This window comes from Rosa chinensis, unplaced genomic scaffold, assembly GCF_002994745.2.
Source record: "Rosa chinensis cultivar Old Blush unplaced genomic scaffold, RchiOBHm-V2 RchiOBHmChr0c15, whole genome shotgun sequence".
Taxonomy (NCBI): domain Eukaryota; kingdom Viridiplantae; phylum Streptophyta; class Magnoliopsida; order Rosales; family Rosaceae; genus Rosa; species Rosa chinensis.
Genome location: NW_020126828.1, coordinates 37,969 through 63,002, shown reverse-complemented (window position 1 = coordinate 63,002; position 25,034 = coordinate 37,969). Strand labels below are relative to the sequence as shown.

At 37.5% G+C, this 25,034-nt stretch overlaps 1 pseudogene; it reads right to left on the bottom strand.

The window, feature by feature from the left end:
* LOC112181243 overlaps positions 1-25,034 on the bottom strand; it is a 59,411-nt pseudogene that overhangs the window by 5,008 nt on the left and 29,369 nt on the right.

The window sequence follows — 25,034 nt, the reverse complement described above, 5'->3', positions numbered from 1 at the left end:
GACACATTTTACACAAACTTTCAAACAGACAACAACAACGTCACACAATTTTTTCCTTTTCTTTTTTTCTTTTTTTTTTTTTTTTTTTTTTTTTTTTTTCTTTGTACGAAAATACTTACAAATCTTTCTATTTTTTTTTACAATTATTTTCAACACTTAGGTACGGGAACAGGGAGTCTCGATGTGCAATGGGACTGAAACAGCTACCCTTTTCAAGACTATGTTTAATCCAATATACCTTAGTGAATCACAATATTCTCATTTGTTATATATATCATTGATTTCAAATTCAATTCCAAGCGGTAAATCAAGAGGACGTGCGGCCCAAGTATATTGTCAAGACACTAAGTCCCTCCTACATCCTTTGGGCAACCTTACTGAAATGGCCAGGTAGGGGAGGACGAACACAAGAGGTAGGATCCATTTTGGCATGAGCTACTCCCACATTGTGGTTTAGGCCCATTTGCATGCACTTCTGAATCCAAGAACCGTTATGAACGTTGTCCCCTTTCCTAGACACCATCCCACATAGGCTATACTTACTTGGATGAAAAAGGTCCTAAGTGTGAAGACAGTTCAATGAATGTTAATAAAGGCCGCCCTCAACCTTAAGGGACCTGAACTAGGTACCAATAAGGGTTTAGGCCAATATTAATAAACACGACTTCACCTATTCCTTCTTTAATTTACAACTTACAATAAAATTTGTTATTCAACAATATAAATAACAACCTAAGTAATTAATTAACTAATTTTCGACAATTACAAATAATTAACAAGTAAATTTTTTTTTTTTTTTTTTTTTTTTCGGTCACAATATAAACAAAACACATATTCACAATATGGCAAATGATTTTTGAATCCCCGGCAACGGCGCCAAAAATTGATGTCGCTTTTGTTGAGCGACCAATTTAACCCTGAAATGTCATTAGTAGTATAAAGTAAATAGGGATCGTTCTATTCCGGGGATTGAGGGTACACCTGTCATTATCAAACAATTAAACAATTAAAATTAAAACAAAGTGTAATATTTACAAAAATAACAAAATATATACATATTTACGAAATTAGGGGGATTTTTGGTTTTGATTTTCGGAAATTAGACTAAGTAAAGAAAACAATTAAAATGCAAAAACATAAAAATGCAAATGAAATGCACGAACAAAGATTAAATCGAAATTTATAATCAAAGTTAATTCAAGTTCATCATTGTTCATCATAGTCATGCAAGAGGAATTGATCATGTGAAACGTTCTAAGCAAACAATTTCCCATATTTTACTTTCAATGCTAATTAACCTAAGTGAAAGCACCTAGATTAATTCTATCAAACATGCAATCAAACCCTAGAAAGCTAGTCAATCATGTCATGTTCAACGCATTAAGCATCTAGAAAGGCTATCAATTCAAATGTGCAACTTAGTATGAAAAAGTTCACCTAATTGCAATCTCCTTTGATTAAATTTCGGTTTTTGTACAAAACCTTTACTACTTGTTGATTCAAGAACACAAAACCAAAAAGTTGATTCATGTTCTCAAATTCGTAGCAACATTCACATAAAAACCCTAAATGTTTCGAACCATTCAAGATTATCATACAAACGATTTCTATCATGCAAATTCAATCAAACACTTACATAAAAGCAACCATAAATCACAATATATGAATCTGAAAATTAACAATTAATCATAAAATTTCAGAAATCAATACTTGTTCATACATAAGTGTCAACTAAGGCAAACCAACGAAAATTACAAAGCAAAGGTACAAGGAGAATCGGATTACACCGTGATGAAGATGAGATGGATGAAGTGATGATGTGGTCTCTTGAATTTCGAAAGCAATCTTCAAGGTGGAGGGTGGATGGTATGCACGGCTTGTCTTCTTCTTCCTTGGCCTTGCTTGCACTTCGTGGTTGCCCTAGAGGATGGAGAGGAGCACGGCTAAGCTAGAGAGTTTTCTGAATTATTTCTCAAGTGTAGAACGTAAAAAATGGAACTAGGAACTCCTTGACGTTGAGAGAAGAGAGGAATATATAGGGGACGGCTTCTAGGTCTTCAAGCCGTGTAAAACCCTAGAGAAACTCACGGCAATAGCTTGCTTCCTCCACATAATTTCCTCCAATGATTTCGTGCCACATAAGCCCTATGAGGTGGTGCAACCAATCACAAAATTCCAGAATTAATTCCCTAAATAATCTTGCCGAAATTCCTTGAGATAATTTCTGATTTTTCTTGTTTAATTTCGGCCAACTTCCTTTAGGAATTCTAGGAATGAATCTAGACTCCATTTAAGCTTTTCTTGGTCTCCACCTTTTTCTCTTTCCTTAAAACTCTCTAGGAAGCCCGAAATCTCTTTGTTTACTTCTTGATTCACACGGCAATTCTCTCTCCTTCCTTGTATTTCTCACGGCAATCCCTAGCTTCTCTCTCTCTTTAAACGGCAAAGGCTCAAGATAACTCTTCCAAGAATATCTCATTCCAAGAAAATCTCCCTAGAAAATCTCCACCAAAATCTTCTTATTATTTCCTGATTTTCCACGTCATCTTCATTGTTTCTCTCTAGGATTTCACGGCAAAACATCTTTAGGGCTAGGGTTTGCGTCACAAACCCTAGTTCCATGGGCCTTTGTGGGCTTTTATCCAAGTAGCCGAAAATCCAACAAGTCTTGAGAGTCTTTGGGCCTCCATGCGTCACCTTTATGCCATGTCATCATCTAGAGTCTTCAAGAAGCTTCTCTCATGCCATGTCACTTTATTAATTCGATCTCCATTCATGGTTGGCTCAAGAGTCTTGTTTTGGCAAGCTTTCCTTTTCTGGACCGGGTTTCCTGGTTGGACTAGGAAAACTTCTTTTCTTCATTTCTGCTCATTTGTGACAAGGACCTGAAAATAGAAACTAGTAAGAAAAATAGAAACTACTAAAAGTGGAAACTTACTAAAATGATAAATAAAAACTACAAAAATAGAAACTTTCTACAAATAGGAACTTTCCCAATCAAAGAATGGAAACTTTCCTAAACAGGGTTTTATTAAGGAAATAACGCAGAAAATGCAGGGAAAAGCAAGTAAAACGTCGCATTAAAATGCTCCTATCACTAAGCCGCTGAGGAAAGCTTCAAAGTGTAACTATGACTCTACTTATAATTTTTGTTTCGGTTTTGTGTGTTTCAATTTGCGAGTTGTGTAATTGGAGACATGGAATTTTCAGAATATTTTTATTAATATTTTTGAGATTTTCAGTTTATTATTGAGTTAATTTCGAGAATTCTTTTATGATGCATGTTACAATCTTGTGCCCTTTTACGTGTTTAGGTAATTTTCAGAGTTAGGTTAATAAGTTTGCATGCTAGAATAATGGTGAGAGTTCTTGTGTGTTTTCTTAATTTGCCAAGAGTAATTGTTATTTGTTAAGGCACTGAGTTAAACAAGTAGCAATTAGTTCTAAAAAGTGGTAAAAACTATGTTCAATGGTTAAACGATTCTGGAAATTACGTGTTAAATTCTATGTCTAATGGTTAATTTGCACGTGTGAGTTGATTCGAGGGTTAGATAATACTACTAGTTAAGAGAATTACGCTGAGTGTTTTCGAAAATTAGTAGTATTAGGCTTAGTAAGGACTTTTCCGATCCAAGCCTACATTAGAACGAATCAGATAAATGGATTGATCCGCTGAGGCTTTCCATTTGAGCTCTTATCTAGGCATATAAGATGGGCACATTTTTGTAGCATGTTGAAATGGATTTTCTGTTTTTACACTTAGTAATTTCTGAGTGGTATTGGTCTAGGTTAGGGAAGTCGATCATTGTAGATAATTTTATTTGTTTTGTTTTTATTTTAAGTAGATTAGAAACCAACTTTCAAAACCCCCCATTTTATTCTTTTATTTGTTAATTGACCTTTTTGTGTAGGTGTACCCTACAATCCCCGGACTGAACGATCCCTGCTTATCCTATACTGAAAACTACATTTTGCAGGGTTAAATTGTGAGGCTGTTTCAGCCGCATCATTGCCGTCCAAAGCAAGAGAGAAACAAGGAAGTTGGCGTTAAAAATCAGAAAATAAGAAGAGATTTTCTAGGGAGATTTTCTAGGGCTATTTTTATGGAAAGAAAATACTTGGAGATAAACCCTAGAGATATTATTGCCGTGGAATTCCAAGAGGAAAAGAAGGAATTGCCGTGAATTAAAGAAGAAACCCTAGAGAATTCGGCAAGGAGATATTCAAGGGAGAAATAAAAGGAAAGAGAAAAAGGTGGAGACCAAGAAAAGCTCAAAAGAAGTCTAGATTCATCCCTAGAATTCCTAAAGGAAGTTTGGCCGAAATTAAACAAGAAAAATCAGAAATAATCTCAAGGAATTTCGGCAATATTTCTAGGGAATTAAATGGAATTTTGTGATTGGTTGAACCACCTCATAGGGCTTATTTGGCAAGATGTTATTGGAGGAAATTATGTGGAATTTTCAGATTAATTCCATAAGGTTTACACGGCTTGGAGAGCAAGGAGGACGTCCCCTATATAATCTCCCCTCTTCTCAACGTTTGGGAGTTCCCATTTTTACGTTTTACACTTTGAAGAAAAAACCAGAAAACTCTCTCTAGCTTAGCCGTGTTCTTCTCCATCCTCTAGGGCAACCACGAAGTTCAAGCAAGGCCAAGGAAGAAGAGGTCAAGCCGTGCACATCATCCATCACCATCCTTGAAGATTGCTTTCGAAATTCAAGAGACCATTCATCACTTCATTCATCTCATCTTCATCACGGTGTAATCCGATTCTCCTTGTAACCTTTGCTTTGTAATTTTCGTTGGTTATGCCCTAGTTGACACATATGTTTGAACAATTGTTGGTTTCTGAAATTTTATGATTAATTGTTGATTTTCAGATTCATATATTGTGATTTATGGTTGCTTTTGTGTGAGTGTTTGATTAAATTTGCTCTATAGATAACTTTTATATTTTAATCTTATGTGGTTGCAAACACTTAGGGTTTTGATATAATTGGTGCTAGGTTTAAGAACATGAAATCGACTTTTCGTTTTGTGTAAACTTAAATCAAAGTAGTAAAGGTTTTGTACAAAAATCGAATTTAATCAAAGAAGATTGCAATTAGGTGGACTTTTTCATACTAAGTTGCACATTTGAGTTGATAGCCTTTCTAGGTGCTTAATGCGTTAAACATGACATGATTGACTAGCTTTCTAGGGTTTGATTGCATATTTGATAGGATTAATCTAGGTGCTTTCGCTTAGGTTAATTAGCATTGAAAAGTAAAAAATGGGAATTCATTTGCTTTCGAATGTTTCACATGATCAACTCCTTTCTCATGACTTAGATGAACAATATTAGGGTTTGAATTGATTTTAATCATATGTTTCGGTTTTGATCTTTGTTCTCTCATTCCATTCGTATGTTTATGTTTTTGCATTTTAATTGTTTTGTTTACTTAGTTTTATTTTCGAAAAAAAAAAAAAACCAAAACCCCCCTTTTTCGTAAATAATGTTTATACTTGTGAATATCTTTGTGAATATTATACTTTGTTTTAATTTTAATTGTTTAATTGTTTGACAATGACAGGTGTACCCTCAATCCCCGGAATAGAACGATCCCTACTTGCTTATACTACTATGATATTTTAGGGTTAAATTATGCGCTTGCTTTCAGGCGCATCAATGATCAACTCCTCTTGCATGACTATGATGAACAATGATGAACTTGAATCAATTTTAATCATGAGTTTCGAATTTGATCTTTGTTCTTGCATCCCATTTATATTTTTATGTTTTTGCATTTTAATTATTTTCTTAACTTAGTTTAAAACTAGAAAACCAAAAATCAAAAATCCCCCCTTTTTCGTAAATATGTATATATTTTGTTATATTTTTGTAAATATTATACTTTGTTTTAATTTTAATTGTTTAATTGTTTGACAATGACAGGTGTACCCTCAATCCCCGGAATAGAACGATCCCTATTTACTTTATACTACTAATGACATTTCAGGGTTAAATTGGTCGCTCTCAAAAGCGACATCAGATAGCAAGTATATCACATAATGTAAGAAACGAAAGCACATGTATAAATTTTTCTTTTAAAGATCTCATGAAATATATCAACTACTTGCACAGATGGACCCAAGCCATAGGTTCAACTCTTGTAACTCATCTCCACATCAAAGGCTGTCCCATCTTAAGGATCAAGAAGGTCTTATCAAGGGTTGTAATGGGGCCATGGCTCAAGGTTTAAAGAAACGAAAGGTAAGGAATTTAACAAAGTGTCCTAAAAACCTAGCAGAGCTCATGCTGGTGTAGAGAGACTTTTAGAAATCCACCAAGTATGCAAAAACGTCACTATCCCATGGGGGCGTTATAAAGAGGCCTAATGTCTTCATGTTGGGCCCTAACTTCACTCTAAACTTCCTTTGATCTCTAGTAAGTTGGACAAAGGCCAAATTTTTCTGTAGTGGGCCTTCAATTCAAAGTAAACTCCAAACTCACCAAGTATGGGGACTAAAATCCATTGATATTTCTTTCTTTTTCTTTTTCTAGCTGTATCTTTTCTTTTTCACTTTCTTTTCTCGGCTTTTTCATGTATTTTTCTCTTATGGACAAGTCTACCCCCACACTTTGGCTTTCACCTCTTCTTATTCTTCATTATGGACGCCAAAAATCTTCAAGTAAAGTCTCAATTTAGCTCCACTAAGTTCTTAGAACAAAGGGTAGGGTTATAGCTATATTAAGGTTTAGGTTAAAGATTTTTAAGGGTGATGAAAGAAAAGGCTTAACGTAGGCTCAAAGGGGTTTATCTAGGGGAGTCCCACGACGGGCACAATTAGGGACACAGGTTTATATGGCAATGGTGGTAGTTCCTAGGTTGCCTCTATCCTTTCCAGAATCAGGGCCATGTATTGATAAAGCGTCTCAACAAGCACAAGAGCGAATTCTAGCATTCTCTAGTCCATCAAACTTAATCTATGGCAAGTAGTCAATCAAATGAAAGAATAATGAGATCATCAAAACATCGCCAAGAAAATAAGAATATATTTTCAATTATCACTCCAAGAAAAAGGGACATGGGCTCAATTATCTCACATGGGTTTTTATGAATCAAAACTCATCTTAACATGCTCATATTCTGTACCAAAGTCACGAAATCCATATCCACTACAAGGCACACATTTTTCATATATCTCAATTAACCAAAGAATGCCATTTTAAAGTCATCTCAATATTGTGATCATCTTTTAGTCATAATTTCAGAGATATAGAATCATCCTAGACAGTTGAAAGGGCATCCTAGGACTCAAAACAAAATGACAAAAGATCAAACGTTAACTAGGGACTAGGGTTATTTCCTTTCTCCTTTCGGTAACTCCTTTGGGATGTGACCAGGTAAGGAAGGGAATGATTTTGGCGGAGCTCAGCTCACTTGTTTAGCAGGGGACGAGACCCTTTGCTAGCACTTCTCATATCCAAACCAGACCTAGACATCACACCTTAATAGATGCGCCTACGATGAAGAAATTATTTCACCCAAAACATGACTCAATGACTCAATAAAAGCAACGAAATTTTTGTTATTTTTGACATTTTTCGATTTTTTTTTTATTTTTCAATATATGACTCAAAACAAAAGTGTAAATCCCTTCCCCCACACTTAAATATTGCATTGTCCTCAATGTAATCAATTATAAGCATGCAATGTAACACTTAAGCACATAGGGTAGAAATTTACGAAAATAACTACTAAGTACAAAAAGAAAACGTGAAAAGAAGGAGAAATAGCGAAGGAGAAATCAAATCTGCGTGTGTAGACTCCTTCATAGCTACTTCTGAATTGGGTTGCCTCCCAAGCAGCGCTTAATGTTTATAGTCTTTCAGCCTAGACTTGTACCTCCATTTAATCCTCATGTTGTGGAGCGTTTTGGAGGGGTACATCCTCCACGTCATGCTCCACAAACGTCTCATAGTATGGCTTGAGGCGATGGCCATTCACTTTGAACTCGTTACCTGTTTGTTCACTCTTTATCTGCACAGCTCCATGAGGAAACACATGAGTAATAACAAAAGGTCCAATCCAACGAGAACGAAGTTTACCTGGAAAGAGTTTAAGACGAGAATGGAATAAAAGAACTTTCTGTCCCACAACAAAAGTCTTCCTACGAATCATCTTATCATGGAAGGCCTTAGTCTTTTCCTTGTAGATCTTGGCACTTTCGAAAGCATCATTCCTAATCTCCTCTAACTCTTGCAATTGTAGCTTCCTATGAAGCCCAGCCTCATCTAGATCCATGTTAAACTGCTTCACAGCCCACCAAGCTTTGTGCTCTAACTCCACAGGTAAATGGCAAGGTTTGCCATAGACAATTCGATATGGGACATACCTATGGGAGTTTTGTATGCAGTTCTGTAGGCCCACAACGCATCCTCCAAACGCAAGGACCAATCCTTTCTGTTAGGAATCACGGTCTTCTCCAATATCCCCTTGATTTGACGATTAGAGACCTCAGCTTGCCCACTTGTTTGGGGATGATAAGGTGTAGAAACCTTATGTGTCACATCATACTTCTTCAAGAGAGCCTCAATCGTCCGATTGCAAAAGTGGGAACCACCATCACTAATGAGAACTCTAGGCATTCCAAACCTGCTAAAGATGTTAGACTTGATAAAATCTGCAACAACCTTAGAGTCATTAGTTCGAGTGGCTTTTGCCTCCACCCATTTCGACACATAATCCACAGCAAGTAAGATATAGAGAAATCTGAAAGATGAAGGAAAAGGTCCCATGAAATCTATACCCCAGACATCAAATATTTCAACAGTTATGATATTAGATAAAGGCATTTGATCTCTAGAGCTAAGATTTCCAGTTCTTTGGCATCTATCACAAGTTAAACAATATGCATAAGCATCTTTAAACAACGTTGGCCTAAAGAACCCAGATTCTAATACTTTAAACGCAGTTTTCTTAGACCCAAAGTGACCTCCACATGCTTTAGAATGACAGAAAGAAAGTATAGCATTATGTTCATGTTCAGGCACACATCTCCTAATCAATTGATCAGAGCAATATTTCCACAGATAAGGTTCATCCCAAACATATTGCTTTACAGTTTTCTTAAGCCTATCTCTATGAGCACGTGACATGGTATCAGGAATCTTCCTAGAAACAATGTAATTCACAATATCCGCATACCATGGTTCACTTACCTGTATTCCAAAGAGTTGTTCATCTGGAAATGTCTCCACTAAAGGGAGAGGGTCTTCTGCGTGCACCAAACGACTCAAGTGGTTAGCTACCACATTTTCACTACCCTTCTTGTCCTTGATTTCAACGTCAAACTCTTGTAAGAGTAGGATCCATCTAATGAGCCTTGGTTTCGCCTCCTTCTTGGTCATCAAGTACTTCAAAGCTGCATGGTCAGTATAAATAATCACCTTGGTACCAAGTAAGTAGGAACGAAACTTCTCAAGGGCAAAAACAACTGCAAGGAGCTCTTTCTCTGTAGTGGAGTAGTTCAGTTGTGCATCATTCAGAGTCCTTGAGGCGTAGTAGATGGCATAAGGTCGTTTGTCCTTTCTTTGCCCCAAAACAGCTCCAACTGCATAGTCAGAGGCGTCACACATCAACTCAAAGGGCAAGGACCAATCTGGAGGTAGCATGATAGGGGCAGACGTCAATAGTTCCTTGAGCTTGTCAAAAGCCTCTTGACACTCCTTGTCAAACACAAACGCCACATCCTTTTGGAGTAGTTGGCATAGAGGTCTCGAAATCTTGGAGAAATCCTTGATAAATCTCCTGTAAAACCCTGCATGGCCAAGAAAAGAACGAATCTCTCTCACAGAAGTGGGAGAGGGTAAGTAACGCACAAGGTCTACCTTAGCTTTATCAACCTCAATTCCCCTAGAAGAGACAATATGTCCTAGCACTATACCTTGTCTAACCATGAAATGACATTTTTCCCAATTTAACACAAGGTTAGTTTCCACACAACGCTTCAAAATAATTTCCAGATTATTAAGACAATCATCAAAGCTTTTTCCAAAAACAGAAAAGTCATCCATGAATACCTCTATGATTTTCTCAATATAATCTGAAAAGATACTTACCATACACCTTTGAAAGGTACCTAGGGCGTTGCATAGTCCAAAAGGCATACGTCGATAAGCAAATGTTTCAAAGGGACAAGTGAATGTCGTCTTCTCTTGGTCTTCATTGGCTATGGCAATCTGATTGTACCCTGAGTAGCCATCCAAGAAGCAGTAGTAATCATGTCCAGCCAAACGCTCAAGCATCTGATCAATGAATGGAAGAGGAAAGTGATCTTTCCTTGTTGTTGCGTTGAGCTTCCTGTAGTCAATGCAAACTCTGTGGCCAGTAACTGTCCTTTGGGGCACTAGTTCGTTCTCTGCATTCTTCACAACGGTCACTCCTGACTTCTTAGGTACAACTTGAACTGGGGACACCCATTTGGAGTCTGAAATGGGGTAGATAACGCCACAATCTAGGAGTTTGATGACCTCCTTCTTCACAACTTCCATCATAGGAGGGTTGAGACGACGTTGAGCCTCTCTAGTGGGTTTTGTCCCCTCCTCAAGAAGTATCCTATGGACGCAAGTAGTAGGGCTTATTCCCTTGATATCCGCCAATGTCCATCCTATGGCGGTCTTGTGTTGTTTCAACATCTCCACCAATCTCTCCTCTTGAGAAGAAGTAAGAGAGGAGGAAACTATCACTGGTAAAGTCTCCTTGTCTCCTAAGTAGACATACTTCAAGTGGTCTGGTAGAGGTTTAAGTTCAAGTTCTGGTGCCTGAACCACTGAAGGTAAAGTCTTATTAGCAGATAACTGAATGGACAAGGGTGGAGGAGACTTACCTACAAAGGATGATGCCTCAAGGAAGGACACATTAGCAATGATTTCGTCCTCACATGTGATGGGGCTGAAATAGCCTCACAATTTAACCCTGCAAAATGTAGTTGTCAGTATAGGATAAGCAGGGATCGTTCAGTCCGGGGATTGTAGGGTACACCTACACTAAAAGGTCAATAAACAAATAAAAGAATAAAATGGGGGGTTTTGAGATTTGGTTCTAATCTACTTAAAATAAAAACAAAACAAATAAAATTATGTACAATGATCGACTTCCGTAACCTAGACCACTACCACTCGAAAATTACTAAGTGTAAAAACAGAAAATTCATTTCAACATGCAACAAAAACGTGCCCATCTTAAATGCTAGATAAGAGCCCAAATGAAAAGCTGTCACGGTCCAATCCATTACTCAGCAATTAACACGTAATTTCCAGTATCATTCAATCATTAAAGCATGATTTTTACCACTCTTTAGAACTAATTACTACTTGTTTAACTCAGCGTCTTAACAAATAATAATTACTCTTGGCAAATTAAGCAAACACACATGAATACTCAGCGTGATTCTAGCATGCAAACTTATTAACCTAACTCTGAAAATTATCTAAACACATAAAACGGCACAAGATTATAACATGCATCGTGAAAGAATTCTCGAAATTAACTCAATAATAAACTGGAAATCTCAAAAATATTAACAAAATATTCTGAAAATCTCATGTCTCCAATTACACAACTCACAAATCCAAACACACAAAACCGAAACAATAATTATAAGTAGAGTCATAGTTACACTTTTGAAGCTTTCCTCAGCGGCTTAGCAACAAGGTGATGAACTCGTCTCTGCTATGGTGGTGGTGGAGCGTCCTTGACTCAGCGCCTAAGAACTCGTAGATTGATGGAAGGATGGTGGTCACGGCCTTGTATGTGATGGAGGTTTGAGAAGTGAATTGGGTAGAGCTATGGAATAATTTTCAGCTAGGAACTGATAAGCTAGGAAGTGATCTTGGTCAGGAAGTGATCTTGGTCAGGAAGTGATGATTTTGGAGTAGAGAATGGCTGCTATTTATAGTGGAATTCTCATCTCTTGTGATGCAATCATGGCCAATCATCTTGAGGTGATTTCTCCTCCAAATTTGCTTGATTTTCTCTTGACAAAGTCATGAATTTTCTGATTTCTTTTCCCCTTAATGGCTCGTTGTATATGCCTTGAATAGTGACCAGATACATCCCTTATTCTTCTCCTTTGATTTGCACTAATTTCTTCCAAGAATTGTGCACACAATAAACTCCTACAATCAAGAAAAATCAGAATTTAATTAGAGTTTATAATCAATAAGAAATCAGATAATTAGGAATAAATATTGATTAAAAACAATCCATTTTATCTCCTCGAATTCTTCCTGATTAATCCTTCAATTTTTCTTGATTTCATCACTCAAGAGTTTCTAATGGAATGGACTCTCATTAAAATAGGAAAATCAGAAATAGAAAAGTTTAAAAGAAGAAAGTTCCCAAAACAAAATAGGAAATATTTCCTAAAATGAAAGAGGAAAGTTTCTAAAATGACTTGTCCTTAATTTACTCTCATTTCTGCTCTGTTTTACCTCTTTTCACCATTTTCGACCATGAAGTAGCTAAAAACACAAACTATATTATAATTATTAATTTTAAGAGAATAACTTAGCTAAATGAGGAAAAATACATATTAAAAACGTCACACTTTGTGCTCCTATCAAATTCCCCCACACTTAGCTTTTGCTAGTCCCTTAGCAAAATCAAAACGAAAGACTCAAACAAAATAAACAATTCACTACCAGACTCTACACAACTGACACACAAAGACTAAATTGCCCTTAACATTTGTCTCATAAATCCGTACTCTTATGGCATCAAAATTAGCACTTAATCAATAATCAATATTTAGATATTCGAGAGTTAATTGAAGCTTATAATCCACATATAAATAAGTAGGACTTGGTCGTAACAATGGTGATGGGTGGAGCTCAGCATGTTTCGAACAAGTATGATTCATATCCTCACACATCCACTCTTTCTTCACTCAGATCAAGGCAATGCTTAAAAGCTTATAATCACTCAATTATATGTGAGAGAAAATATTTTGAGGCAATCAAATAGCTCACATATATAAGAAATGAAAAGCACTTTGTGAATATAATTTTTCAAGATCTCATGAAAGATATCAACTACTTGCACGGATGGACCAAAGCCATAGGTTCAACTCTTATAACTCATCTCCACAGATCAAAGGCTGTCACATCTTAAGGATCAAAAAGGTCTTATAAAGGTTGTCATGGGGCCAAGGCTCAAGGTTTTAAGAAATGAACGGGTAAGGAATTTAACAAAGTGTCCTAAAAACCTAGCAGAGCATTTACAATTCACCTTATGTCACCATATTAAAGGCCATATTTCATTTTGTTGAACCCAACCATCCCTTTCAACTCCTTACATCATTGTGAAAAAGAACAAAGGCCTCATATTATGATTTTGAGCCTTCAACATACACAAACTCCAAATTCACAAACAACGAATCATGTCCAACATTTTTTTTTTTTTTCCTTTCTCTTGCCGCTTCTTTTTCATCAATTTTTTTCATTTTTTTTACGGCCTCATTGTTTTTATTTTCTTTCTCTTGGACAAATCCACCCCCACACTTATTTCTCATCATCCCTTCACACAATACATCACAAAATTAAGCTATACTAGGCCCTAAGGACAAGGGTAGAGTCAAAACTATACTAAGGTTCACATGGTGAAGATTATGTGGGTGATGAAAGAAAGGCTTATACATGTAGGCTCAAAGGGGTTTATCTAAGGGAGTCCCACGACGGGCACAAATATGGACACAGGCAAATTTGGCTTTGGTGGTGATTCCTATGGTGCCTCTATCCTTTCCAGAATCAGGGACATGTATTGATAAAAGTCTCAACAAGCATAAGAGTGAATTCTAGCATTCTCTAGTCCATCAAACTTAATCTATGGCAAGCAATCAATCAAATGAAGAATAATGAGATCATCAAAACATCGCCAAGAAATTAAGAATATATTTCATTTATCACTCCAAGAAAAAGGGACATGGGCTCAAATATCTCACATGGGCTTTTATGAATCAAAACTCATCTTAACATGCTCATATTCTGTACCAAGTTCACGAAATCCATATCCACTACTCATGCATATGCTTTTCATTTATCTCCATTAACCAAGGAATACCATTTAAAATCATCTCAATATTGTGATCCTCTTTTAGCCATAATTTCAGAGATATTGAATCATCCTAGACAGTTAAGGGCATCCTAAGACTCAAAAATAAAAACAAAAGACTAAGACTGACGCCAAAAAGGTTTTGGACTAGGGTTATTTCCTTTCTCCTTTCGGTAACTCCTTTGGGACATGACCAGGTGAAGAAGGGACCGATTTTGGCGGAGCTCAGCTCACTTGTTTGACAGGGGACGAGACCCTTTGTCAGCACTTCTCGGATCCAAACTAGACCTTAGACATCACATCCCATCAGATACGCCTACTTTGAAGAAAGTATTTCACCCAAAAATCATTTTGACTCAATAAATAAAAGCAATGAAATGTTTATATTTTTGACTTTTTTTTTTTTTTTTTTTTTGTATTTTCAATATATATGACTCAAGACAAAAGTATAAATTCCTTCCCCCACACTTAAATATTGCATTGTCCTCAATGTAATCAATCATAAGCATGCAATGGAACAATTAAGCATATAGGAATGGAATTTATGAAAATAAATACGAAAACAAAGAGTAAAAACGAAAATAAAAGACAAGAGAGAAAAAGCAAATCTGGTTGTAGACTCCACAACAGTATATTCTGAGTTGGGTTGCCTCCCAAGCAGCGCTTGTATTTAACGTCGTTCAGCCAGACGGTACTTCCTTTCATTCCTCCGGTTGTGGAGCGCTTTGGAGGGGTATATCTTCCAATGTGTGCGCCACCAAGGATTCATAGTAGGGCTTGAGACGATGCCCATTAACCTTGAACTCCTTCCCTGTCTTCTCACTCTTGACCCCCACAGCACCATGAGCAAACACATTAGTAACTATAAAAGGACCAACCCAACGAGAACGAAGTTTACCTGGGAATAGCTTGAGTCGTGAATGGAATAACAAAACTTTCTGGCCCACTTGGAAGCTTTTTCCGCGGATCATTTTGTCATGGTAGGCCTTTGTCTTCTCCTTGTAGATCCATGAAGCATCGTAAGCCTCATTCCTTATCTCCTCAAGCTCATTTAGCTGTAGCTTCCTATGTAGGCCCGCTTCATCATAATCCATGTTGAACTTCTGGACAGCCCACCAAGCCTTGTGCTCTAGCTCCACTGGAAGGTGGCATGCCTTTCCGTAGGCCAACCTAAAGGGAGACATCCCAATAGGCGTCTTGTAGGCCGTTCTGTAGGCCCACAACGCATTATCCAATCTCTGGCTCCAATCCTTCCTTGTTGGGCCCACTGTCTTCTCAAGTATCCTCTTAATCTCCCTGTTGGACACCTCTGCTTGACCACTCGTCTGAGGGTGGTAGGGCGTGGACACTTTATGGGTTACCCCATACTTCTTCAGCAAAGCCGCGATTGTACGGTTGCAAAAATGAGAACCTCCATCACTGATCAGCACCCTTGGCACTCCAAACCTGGAAAATATGTTAGTTCTCAAGAAACCTGCGACCACTTTTGAATCGTTAGTCCTGGTGGCTTTTGCTTCCACCCACTTTGATACATAATCCACAGCCTATAGTATATATAAATAGCCATTAGACGAAGGAAATGGGCCCATAAAGTCAATGCCCCAAACATCAAAAATTTCTACATTTATTATTGGGCTCATGGGCATTTGATCTTTTGAGCCAAGATTACCAGTCCGTTGGCACCTATCACAAGAAATACAAAACAAGTTTGCATCCTTGAAGATAGTGGGCCAATAAAATCCACAGTCTAAGACCTTCAAGGCTGTTCTACGGGGCCCAAAGTGGCCTCCACACGCTTCACTATGGCAAAATGACAGAATTGACCTGTGCTCAGACTCTGGGACACATCTCCTAATGACTTGGTCACTACAATGTTTCCATAAATAGGGCTCATCCCAAATAAAGTGCCTAGCCATTTTCTTCAATTTATCCATACTTGCTTTGGAAAGTGTGTCAGGAAATGTCCTAGTGACTAAATAGTTAACTATATCCGCATACCAGGGCACACTAACCTCTATCCCAAAGAGCTGCTCATCTGGGAAAGTTTCCTGTAGAGGCTGGACGTCCTCCTCATGTACTATCCTGCTCAAATGGTCTGCTACCACATTCTCGCTGCCCTTCTTGTCCTTGATCTCTAGGTCAAACTCTTGAAGCAACAGGATCCATCGAATTAATCTGGGCTTGGCCTCCTTCTTGATCATCAGATATCTCAAGGCTGCATGGTCAGTGTAAACAATTACTTTAGAGTGCAATAAATAAGAACGAAACTTATCTAACGCGAAGACTACAGCCAAGAGTTCTTTTTCAGTGGTGGAGTAGTTGAGTTGGGCGTCGTTGAGGGTCCGAGAAGCATAATTGATAGGAGCATTTTAATGCGACGTTTTAACTGCATTTCCCTACATTTTTCTGCGCCATTTCCTTGAAAAATCCCTGTTTGGGAAAGTTTCCATTTTTTGATTGGGAAAGTTCCTTATTGTAGAAAGTTTCCATTTTTGTTCTCATTTCTCATTTCTCATTTTTAGTAAGTTTCTATTTTTCATTTTTAGAAACTTTCCATTTCTCAATTTTAGAAAGTTTCTATTTTTCAAATTAGGTAAGTTTCCATTTTTCATATTAGTTTCTATTTTCAGGACCTCCGAGCTAAAAAGTGGAAATGAATGCACGAATGGAAAGAGGAGCTTGCGAACATCAAGACGAACGAATATGAGAAGAATTGGGCCACACATTTGAGCAGAAATGAAGAAACAAGCTTTCCTAATCCAACTAGGAAACCCTGCGAAATGGAGGAAGGCTTTCCGAGCAAGTTTCCAACGCAACCATGAAAAAGAAATGGAAAAATAATGAGTTTTGCGTTGGAAGATGAGAAGACTTGAAGTTGAAGCAACGAGGCCCAAGAACTCTATGGATTTTCGGCAAAATGGATCAAGGCCCATCAAAAGCCCATGGAATTAGGGTTTGTGACGCATGGAGGAAACCCTAGGGTTGCATTGCCGTGAAAATCAAAAGGAGGAGGCAAAAGTGGCGTGAAAAATCAAGGGAAGAATCAAAGATTACGCAAGAGATTTTCTAGGGTGGAGTTTAAGGAAAGAAATCAAGAAAGAGACCAAATTGCGTCTAGGTTCATTCCTAGAAACCCTAAGCATGTTTTGGCCGAAATATCAAGAAGAAAATCAGAAAATATTCAAGGAATTTCGGCAAGAATATATTAGGGTATCTCCTTGGAGTTTTATGATTGGTTGGATGACACACTAGGGCTTACTTGGCAATTTCTCATTGGTGGAAGGCATGTGGAATTATTAATTTAATTCCTTGGTAAATAAATCAGAAAACTCACGGCTTGGAAGCCAAGACATGCCGTTCCCTATATATACACTCACCCTAGACGTCTCCAAACACACTTTACAATTCAGAAAATTCTCTCTACGCGCGGAAGCTCTCTCCATTCTCTAGTGCAACTTTTGGCGTTTTCAAGCAAGGAAGGAAGAAGCAAGCTTAGGCCGTGAGCATCATCATCCATTCCACCTTGAAGCCGTGTACTTTGAAGCTTGCTTTCGAGTTTCATTAGTTCATCATTCGAGTTATTCATCCATCTCTCCATTCACGGTGTAATTCAACCTTCTTTCTTGTAATCACTTTTGATTCTCCTTGTTTGATTTCGTTGGATGTTGTTCTAGTTAACATTGATGTTTGAACAAGGTTTATAATCTGAAATTTTATGATTGATTAAGGATTTTCGATTTCTATGTTGTGATTCCAAAGTTGCTTATGTGTGATTGTTCGATTGAATTTGCTTTATAGATAACTTTTATATTTTAATCTTATGTGGTTCGAAACACTTAGGGTTTTGATATAATTGATGCTAGGTTTAAGAACATGAAATCGACTTTTCGTTTTGTGTAAACTTGAATCAAAGTAGTAAAGGTTTTGGACAAAAATCGAATTCAATTGAAGAGGATTGCAATTAGGTGAACTTATTCATACTAAGTTGTACACTTGAGTTGATAGCCTTTCCTTGAACTTCTTGCGTTGAACATGTATGATTGACTAGCTTTCTAGGGTTTGATTACATGTTTGATAGGATTAATCTATGTGCTTTCATTTAGATTAATTAGCATTGAAAAGTAAAATATGGGAAATCGTTTGCTTTCGAATGTTTCACATGGTCAACTCCTTTCACATGACTTGGAAGAACAATATAGGTTTGTATTCGAATTTAATCATGAAATCGGTTTTAATCTTTGTTTCTTACATATCATTCTTGTATTTGTGTTTTTGTTTATACTTAGTTTTATTCTTTCTTTTAATTTTCGAAAACCAAAACCTAAAACCTCCCCTAAATCGTAAATTGTGTTTATATTATGTAAATATTATACTTTGTTTTATTTTAATTGTTTATATTGTCCTACATTGACAGGTGTACCCTCAATCCCCGGAATAGAACGATCCCTACTTGCTTATACTACTAATGATATTTCTAGGGTTGAATTATATGCTTGCTTTGAGCGTATCAATTTTTGGCGCCGTTGCCGGGGATTGAAAAATCACTTGTTGCATTGTGAATATTGTTGTTTTCGTAAACATTATATTATATGTTCATATTGTGATCGAAATTGTTAGTTAAATACTTAGGTTGTTATTTATATTATTGAATACGAGTTTTATTGTGAGTTGTAAATTAAAGAGGAATAGGTGAAGTCGTGTTTATTAATATTGACCTAAACCCCTTATTGGTACCTAGTTCAGGTCCCTTAAGGTTGAGGGCGGTCTTTATTAATATTCATTGAACTGTCTTCACACCTAGGACCTTTTTCATCTAAGTAAGTATAGCCTATGTGGGATGGTGTCTAGGAAGGGGACAACGTTCATAACGGGTTTGGATCCAGAAGTGCTTACAAATGGGCCTAAACCACAATGTGGGAGTAGCTCATGCCAAAATGGATTCTGCCTCTTGTGTTCGCCCTCCCCTACCTGGCCATTTCAGTAAGGTTGCCCAAAGGATGTAGAAGGAACTTTGTGTCTAGACAACTATACTTGGGCCGTGATAGGAGCATTTTAATGCGACGTTTTACTTGCTTTTCCCTGCATTTTCTGCGTTATTTCCTTAATAAAACCCTGTTTAGGAAAGTTTCCATTCTTTGATTGGGAAAGTTCCTATTTGTAGAAAGTTTCTATTTTTGTAGTTTTTATTTATCATTTTTAGTAAGTTTCCATTTTTAGTAGTTTCTATTTTTCATTTTTAGAAAGTTTCCCACTTTTCATTTTAGGAAAGTTTCTATTTTTCTTACTAGTTTCTATTTTCAGGTCCTTGTCACAAATGAGCTGAAACGAGCTCACAAATGGAGAGAGAAGCTAGCCAACGTTGGAGGGAGACAAGATGAAGTACAAAGGGAAGCACAAATGAGCAGAAATGAAGAAATGAAGCTTTCCTGGTCCAACCAGGAAACCCTGTCCAGAAAAGGAAAGCTTGCCAAAACAAGACTCTTGAGCCAACCATGAATGGAGATCGAATTAATGAAGTGACATGGCATGAGAGAAGCTTCTTGAAGACTCTAGATGATGACATGGCACAAAGGTGGCGCATGGAGGCCCAAGAACTCTCAAGACTTGTTGGATTTTCGGCAAATGGATCAAAAGCCCACAAAGCCCATGCAATTAGGGTTTGTGACGCAATGAAGAAACCCTAGAGATGTTTGCCGTCCAAAATGAAGAGAGAAACAAGGGAAATGACGTGGAAAATCAGAAATTAAAAGGAGATTTTCTAGGGAGATTTTCTAGGGCTATTTTTATGGAAATTCATCAAGAGATAAACCCTAGAATATCTTTTGCCGTCCAAGCCAAGAGGAAAAGAAGGAAGTTGCCGTGTGAATTAAAAGAAAACCCTAGAGAATTCGGCAAGGAGATATTCAAGGGAGAAATAAAAGGAAAGAGAAAAAGGTGGAGACCAAGAAAAGCTCAAAAGAAGTCTAGATACATTCCTTAATTCCCTAAAGGAAGTTTGGCCGAATTGAACTACAAAAATCAGAATTATATCAAGGGAATTTCGGCAAGATTATTTAGGGAATTAAATGGAATTTTGTGATTGGTTGAACCACCTCATAGGGCTTATTTGGCAAGATATTATTGGAGGAAATTATGTGGAATTTTCAGATTAATTCCATAAGGTTTACACGGCTTGGAGAGCAAGTTGGCCGTCCCCTATATAACCTCCCCTCTTCTCAACGTTTTAGAGTTCCAAGTTCCATTCTTTACGTTTACACTTTGAGAAAATAATTCAGAAAACTCTTTAGACTAGCCGTGCTCCTCTCCATCCTCTAGGGCAACCACGAAGTGCAAGCAAGGCCAAGGAAGAAGAAGACAAGCCGTGCACACCATCCACCCTCCACCTTGAAGATTGCTTTCGAAATTCAAGAGACCACATCATCACTTCATTCATCTCATCTTCATCACGGTGTAATCCGATTCTCCTTGTACCTTTGCTTTGTATTTTCGTTGGTTTTGCCTTAGTTGACACATATGTATGAACAAGTATTGTTTTCTGAAATTTTATGATGAATTGTTAATTTTCAGATTCATATATTGCGATTTATGGTTGCTTTTGTGTGAGTGTTTGATTAAATTTGCATGATAGATAACTTTTGTATTTTAATCTTATGTGGTTGCAAACACTTAGGGTTTTGATATAATTGGTGCTACGAATTTAAGAACATGAATCAACTTTTTGGTTTTGTGTTCTTGGATCGATAAGTAGTAAAGGTTTTGTACAAAAACCGAATTTAATCAAAGAAGATTGCAATTAGGTGGACTTTTTCATACTAAGTTGCACATTTGAGTTGATAGCCTTTCTAGGTGCTTAATGCGTTAAACATGACATGATTGACTAGCTTTCTAGGGTTTGATTGCATGTTTGATAGGATTAATCTAGGTGCTTTCGCTTAGGTTAATTAGCATTGAAAGTAAAATATGGGAAATTGTTTGCTTTTGAACGTTTCACATGATCAACTCCTCTTGCATGACTATGATGAACAATGATGAACTTGAATCAATTTTAATCATGAGTTTCGACTTTGATCTTTGTTCTTACATTCCATTTATATTTTTATGTTTTTGCGTTTTTAATTATTTAGTTAGCTTTTATTTTCGAAAATAGAAAACCAAAATCAAAAATCCCCCCTTTTTCGTAAATATGTATATATTTTGTTTTATTTTTGTAAATATTATACTTTGTTTTAATTTTAATTGTTTAATTGTTTGATAATGACAGGTGTACCCTCAATCCCCGGAATAGAACGATCCCTATTTACTTTATACTACTAATGACATTTCAGGGTTAAATTGGTCGCTCGACAAAAGCGACATCAATTTTTGGCGCCGTTGCCGGGGATTGAAAAATCATTTGCCATATTGTGAATATTTGTTTTGTATATTGTGACCGAAGAAAAAAAAAAAAAAAAAAAAAATTTTACTTGTTTATTTTGTAATTGTCGAAATTTAGTTAATTAATTACTTAGGTTGTTATTTATATTGTTGAATACGAATTTTAATTGTAGGTTGTAAATTAAAGATGGAATAGGTGAAGTCGTGTTTATTAATATTGGCCTAAACCCCTTATTGGTACCTAGTCCAGGTCCCTTAAGGTTGAGGGCGGCCTTTATTAACATTCATTGAACTGTCTTCACACTTAGGACCTTTTTCATCCAAGTAAGTATAGCCTATGTGGGATGGTGTCTAGGAAAGGGACAACGTTCATAACGGGTTCTTGGATTCAGAAGTGCATGCAAATGGGCCTAAACCACAATGTGGGAGTAGCTCATGCCAAAATGGATCCTACCTCTTGTGTTCGCCCTCCCCTACCTGGCCATTTCAGTAAGGTTGCCCAAAGGATGTAGGAGGGACTTTGTGTCTAGACGACTATACTTGGGCCGCACGTCCTCTTGATTTACCGCTTGGAATTGAATTTGAAATCAATGATATAGATAATAAATGAAAATGTTGTGATGCACCTAAGGTATATTGGATTAAACATAGTCTTGAAAAGGGTAGCTGTTTCAGCCCCATTCCACATCGAGACTCCCTGTTCCCGTACCTAAGTGTTGAAAATAATTGTAAAGAAAAGGAAAGAATAGAAGTAATTTTACTTAATTTCGTGAAAAAAAAAAAAAAAAAAAAAAAAAAAAAAAAAAAAGAAGATAATTAGATGTGAATAGTGACGTTTTGTTTGTTTGTGTGAAAGTTTGTGTAAATGGTGTCTAATCTTGTTAAACAAAGGAAATGTAAAGAATTAATTATAAATATTGTTAAATTCTTGATTTATTATAAGTGTGTAAATTCGTATGAGTAGATAAGGGCCCTTTTGTTAATATTGGCCTTAACCCTTCATTAGTGCCTTTCTGAGGTCTTATGAGGTTGAGGGCGGCTTTTATTAACATTTGGAGAACTGTCTAACACATGAGTTCTTTTCAAGCTGAGTAAGGGGCATATAGGTGGTGTCTTAGGTTGAGACCCTGGGTGATGGGTTCAATTGGATCTCAGAGATACTATAGACCGTGCGTAAACCACAATGTGGGAGTAGCCAATAGGGGCCTAAACCTCAATGAGGGAGTAGCCTCCGTAGTGTCACCAAAATGAGTCCTCCCTCTCACTTACCTCTTAATCTGGCCATCTAGCCTTCTGAAACAAAGGAAAGCGACTTATGTCTAGACGACTATCCCTAGATCGTATCTCACCAATAGTAGTGGTTTCTATTGGGCTCGACTTACAACTTGTAACCAATTGAGATATTAACTTTATTTTGTAAAGATAATAAGATGCTTGAACATAACCTCCACTTGTAAATTGTGTTGTTTTGTACATTTTATACTTGTATAAACTTCTTACGTGGTTTATTTGTGAAAAGATTGTGGATAGTTTTTAATTTATACTTCTCTTTATACTTGTATAAATCATAAATAGTAAAGTCGTGAATAGTAACTTGTGAATAGTGACTCGTGAATAGTAAGGTTGATGTATAAATCACTAATTTGTAATTAACTCACTTTATACTTTGCTAACTTCTTTGAATTTTGATGATGTTCAGGATTCCTATGAATGACCGAGCCTTTTAGATCCTCTACACTAAAGGAAATTGAAGCAAGGCTCGCTCGCTTGAAGGGTCCTTCACTTCTTGAGCAGACAAGCCCTTCCCCTTCGACACACAGAGGGTACATCTTTAACGAACAAGGGAAGAGGACCTACTGTTCTGAGGAGTCTACATCACCTACACCAAGTCCATCTCCTCCTTCACGTTCACCTTCACCTGTGATTTCGTCCAACTCTACACCACCACCTTCACCACCACCTGAAGAAGTCGAAGAAGAGAGAATGGCATCTATTAGGGAACTCTCCACCGCAACTGTTGAAGGAGGACCCCCTACAGGCATAGTATACCCTGCCCCTGCAGCTGGAAGACAAGCAGAGTTCGAGCTTAAGAGTGGATTGTTGCACAAGCTCCCTATCTTCCATGGCCTCAATATGGAGGATGCTAACAAGCACGTACGAGAATTCCAATCTGTTTGTGCAAACATGCAACCACAAGGGGCGGATGAAAACCTTCTTAAGATGAGAGCATTTCCATTCTCTCTAGCTGATAGAGCCAAGGATTGGCTATATGAGCTTCCTGCAGGTCGTATCACATCATGGGAAACAATGAGAAAGGCCTTCTTGGAGAAATACTTCCCAGCTTCAAAGGTCATCACACTTAGGAAGAAGCTTAGTGGAATAGAGCAAGCTCATGATGAGTCCTATGCTGCCTACTATGAGAGGTTCAATTCCTTACTTGCACAATGTCCTCAACATCAGATGAAGGATGAGACCCTACTCACATGTTTCTACGAAGGACTCTTACCCTTGGAAAGGCAAATGTTGGATGCTGCAGCTGGTGGAGCTTTTGTGGATAAGTCACCTGCGGTTGGGAAGGAACTTATAGCTAATCGTGCCCTAAACTCCCAACAGTATGAGGGTGTGAGACAACCCACTCGTAGGGTAAATGAGGTGAGCACTAGTCCTGCCATTGCGGATCAATTGAGCAAACTCACCCTTCTTGTGAACAAGGTGGCGACTACTCAAGGCCATGGAGGACCCTCTGCTTGTGGGGTATGCTTTACTCAAGGACATCCTACGGATCAATGTCCTCAACTGAGTGAGAATGGTGGTTGGGAGTCTGTGAATGCTATAGGAGGCTATCAAGGGAACCAAGGGGGTCCCCCACGTCCAAGGTATGATCCATATTCGAATACCTATAACCCTGGATGGAGGGACCACCCCAACTTCAAGTGGACCAACAATGAAAATGTTCAGAACCCTCTTGGTGGCAGTTTCCAACGTCCTCAAGGACCTCCCTATCAAAGACCTTACATGCCTCCTCAACACAATGTAGGGAATCCCAATTCTCACTATGATAAGACGATAGAGGCATTGACTAATTCTACTCAGGCATTGACTAGTGCCACACAGACTTTGCTTCAAGGACAACAGACCAATGCCAAGGACATTGCAGAGCTCAAGAAGCAAATGGGACAAGTGGTGGACTTCATGACCAAGTTTCATGAGAGTGGTAAGCTTCCGAGCAACACAATTCCAAACCCAAAGGGAGGCTTTGAAGGTTCCACCAACTGAGGAGAAGAGGAAACCACGTCTAGGCTGAGAAGACGTTAAAACCAAGCGCTACTTGGGAGGCAACCCATGCAAATCAGATTTGCTTTCTTTATCCTTATCTTTTATTTTTTTTTTTTTGCTTTTTGAATTTAGTATTATTTTCGTAAATTTCATCCCTATATGCTTAAGTGTTTCATTGCATGCTTTTAATTGATTACATTGAGGACAATGCAATATTTAAGTGTGGGGAAGGGATTTACACTTTTATCTTGAGTCATATTTTGAGTCACATATATTGAAAAATAC